This window comes from Sitophilus oryzae, unplaced genomic scaffold, assembly GCF_002938485.1.
Source record: "Sitophilus oryzae breed Bouriz unplaced genomic scaffold, Soryzae_2.0 scaffold_1181_pilon_pilon, whole genome shotgun sequence".
Lineage (NCBI taxonomy): Eukaryota > Metazoa > Arthropoda > Insecta > Coleoptera > Curculionidae > Sitophilus > Sitophilus oryzae.
This window is the reverse complement of record NW_022145817.1, coordinates 315,036-318,714: the sequence shown is the minus strand read 5'-3', so window position 1 is coordinate 318,714 and position 3,679 is coordinate 315,036. Positions and strand designations below refer to the sequence as shown.

The 3,679-nt window shown below is 24.5% G+C and overlaps 1 long non-coding RNA gene across 1 annotated transcript; it reads right to left on the bottom strand.

Moving 5' to 3' along the window:
- Positions 1–452: 452 nt before the first annotated feature.
- LOC115891396 lies at positions 453–3,335 on the bottom strand. The gene is made up of 3 exons (XR_004051834.1): positions 2,965–3,335; positions 2,516–2,517; positions 453–494 (listed from the first exon to the last, which is right to left on the bottom strand). It is a non-coding gene; the product is annotated as an uncharacterized LOC115891396 (long non-coding RNA).
- Between the last annotated feature and the right edge of the window lie 344 nt (positions 3,336–3,679).

Sequence of the window (3,679 nt, the reverse complement as noted above, 5' to 3'; positions counted from 1 at the left end):
GCAGCATCAAATTTTGGCTCAATTCTACACGATTCTATCAGTACGGGCACCTACTTAGACAATTAAAAAATAAATTTAGTTTTTTTTTTTTTAATTTAAGAATTATTATGAAACAAATAATATCGGACAAGGTAAATAATTATTTAAAACATTAATTGATTTAAATTAAATTAATTTTTTTTTTTTTGGTTTGGTTTATATATTTTTAATCTACATTAAATTTGCCAAAAAAAAAAAAAACTTTTTTATATATTTTTCGCTATGTTTACTATTTCTCTAGGACCCTTGAAGTCGCTTCGTTGATCGGTTTGACTAATTTGATGGCAAGGGTCCCCAAAAAAATTACTCAAAAGAAAAAAATTTAAGGCCTTTTAATGGTTTATATATTTTTAAATCTACCTTAAATTTGCTACAATTCTCCATTTTTTATAACTTTATCGCTATGTTTACTATTTTTCTTAGCGCCTTGAAAGTCGCTTCGTTGAATCGGTTAACTTTTGCAAGGGGTAAAAAAATTAATTACTCATAAAGAAAAAAATTAAGCCTTTATGGTTTATATAATTTTTAAATCTACAATTAAAAAAATTCTCCACATTTTTTAATATATTCGCATGTTACATTTTCTTAGCGCGTTGAAAGTCGCTTCGTTGAATCGTTTATATTTTGCAAGGGTCAAAAGAAATTAATTTACTCATAAAAAAAAATAAAAAAAAAAAAAAAATTATTATTTTAAATCTACAAATAAAAAAAAAAAAAAATTCTCCAATTTTTTATAATTTTTATCAGTGTATGTTTACATATTTTCGCTTAGCGCCTTGAAATTCTTCGTTGAATCGGTTAATTTTTTTTTATTGAGTTAAAAATTAATTTAACTCATAAAGAAAAAATTTAAGCCTTAATGGTTTATATATTTTTAAATCTACATTAAAATTAAAAAAAAAAAAAAAATTTTTATAATTTTATCGCTATGTACTATTTCTTAGCGCTTGAACGTCCCGCTTCGTTGAATCGTTTAAATTTTGCAAGGGTCCAGAAAAAAATAATTTACTCATAAAGAAAAAATTTAGCCTTTAATGGTTTTATATTTAATCTACAATAAATTTGCTACAATTCTCCAATTTTTTATAATTTTACGCTATGTTTACTATTTTTCTTGCGCCTTGAAAGTCGCTTCGTTGAATCGGTTAAATTTTGCAAGGGTCCAAAAAAATTAATTTATCTCATAAAGAAAAAAATTTAAGCCTTTAATGGTTTATATATTTTAAATCTACATTAAATTTGCTACGATTCTCCAAGTTTTTTATAATTTTAATCGCTATGTTACTATTTTTCTTAGCGCCTTGGAATTCGCTTCGTTGAATCGGTTAATGTTGCAAGGTCCAAATAAAAATTAATTTTACTCATAAAGAAAAAATTTAAGTCTTTATGGTTTATATATTTAAATCTACATTATTTGCTACAATTCTCCAAATTTTTATAATGTTATCGCTATGTTTACTATTTTTCTTAGTGCCTTGAAAGTCGCTTCGTTGAATGAGTTAAATTTGCAAGGTCCAAAAAATTAATTACTCATAAAGAAAAAAATTTAAGCCTTTAATGGTTTATATATTTGAAATATAATTAAATTTTGCTACAATTCTCCAATTTTTTATAATCTTTATAATCGCTATGTTTACTATTTTTCTTAGCGCCTTGGAAGTCGCTTCGTTGAATCCGTTAAATTTTGCAAGGGTCCAAAAAATTAATTTACTCATAAAGAAAACAAAAATTAAGCCTTTAATGGTTTATTTTTTTTAAAATCTACATTATTTGCTACAACTATCCAAGTTTTTATAATTTTATCGCTATGTTTACTATTTTCTTAGCGCCTTGAAAGTCGCTTCGTTGAATCGGGTTAAATTTTTGCAAGGGCCAAAAAATTAATTTTACTCATAAAGAAAAAAAGTTAAAAAAAAAAAAAAATGGTTTAAATATTTTAAATCTACTTAAAATTTGCTACAGATTCTCCAATTTTTTATAATTTTATCGCTAGGTTTACTATTTTTCTTAGCGCCTGAAAGTCGCTTCGTTAATCGGTTAAATTTTGCAAGGTCGAAAAAAATTAAATTTCTCATAAAGAAAAAAATTTAAGCCTTAATGGTTTATATATTTGAATCTACAAAATTTGGCTACAGATCTCAATTTTATAATTTATCGCTAGTTACTACTTTTCTTAGCGCCTTGAAAGTCGCTTCTTTGAATCGGTTAAATTTTAAAAAAAAAAAAAAAAAAATTATTTACTCATAAGAAAAATTTAATGCTTTAATGGTTTATATATTTTAAATCTCCATTAAATTGCTAAAATTCTGCAAGTTTTTATAATTTTATCGCTATGTTTACTAATTTTTCTTAGCGCCTTGAAAGTCGCTTCGTTGAATTGGTTAAATTTTGCAAGGGTCCAAAAAATATTTACTCATATTTTTTTTTTTTTTGTTTTGTTTTGGTTTTATATATTTTAAATCTACATAAATTGCACATCTCCAATTTTTTATAATTTTTCGCTATGTTTTACTATTTTTCTTAGCGTCTTGAAAGTCGCTTCGTTGAATCGGTTAAATTTGCAAGGGTCCAAAAAAATTAATTTACTCATAAAGAAAAAAATTAAGCCTTAAATGGTTTATATATTTAAAAAAAAAAAAAAAAAAAAAAAAAATCTCAATTTTTTTATAATTCTTATCGCTATGTTTACTAATTTTTTCTTAACGCCTTGAAAGTCGCTTCGTTGAATAGGTTTAAATTTTGCAAGGGTCAAAAAAAATTAATTTACTCATAAAGAAAAAAATTGAAGCCTTTAATGGTTTTATATATTTGAAATCCTACTTAAATTTGCTACAATTCTCCAATTTTTATAATTTTATGTTTTTTTTTTTTTTTTTTAAATACGATGTTTTGGTAAAAACTTGACTTTTTCATATGGACGTTTACTTTGCAAGGGTCCAAAAAAATTAATTTACTCATAAAGAAAAAAATTTAAGCCTTTAATGGTTTATATATTTTAAATCTACATTAAATTTGCTACAATTCTCCAATTTTTTATAATTTTATCGCTATGTTTACTATTTTTCTTAGCGCCTTGAAAGTCGCTTCGTTGAATCGGTTAAATTTTGCAAGGGTCCAAAAAAATTAATTTACTCATAAAGAAAAAAATTTAAGCCTTTAATGGTTTATATATTTTAAATCTACATTAAATTTGCTACAATTCTCCAATTTTTTATAATTTTATCGCTATGTTTACTATTTTTCTTAGCGCCTTGAAAGTCGCTTCGTTGAATCGGTTAAATTTTGCAAGGGTCCAAAATAAAGAAGAGGAAAATCTTTGTTAATCTGTGGTTGTCTATGCTTATGACACTACATTTAAAAAAGAAGAAGAATTATACTATACTCCTCCTCTGTGGTTACGGTTCTTTTATGCTCTTGACAAAATGGTGAAGGTATTTTTTTAAAAATGCATTTTTCTAAAATAATTAATTTAAAATATTAATTTTATTATTTATAAGAGATATACTTTCCGAAACGTTAAGCATTTTTTTGTCCGTTAGGCAAATTTGTTTATTAGTAAGCCACTGCTGACAATTAACGTATTATTTTATTTGGATTAACGCAGCAGTGTTATTTACAAAAAAATATTTTGTAGATTTTC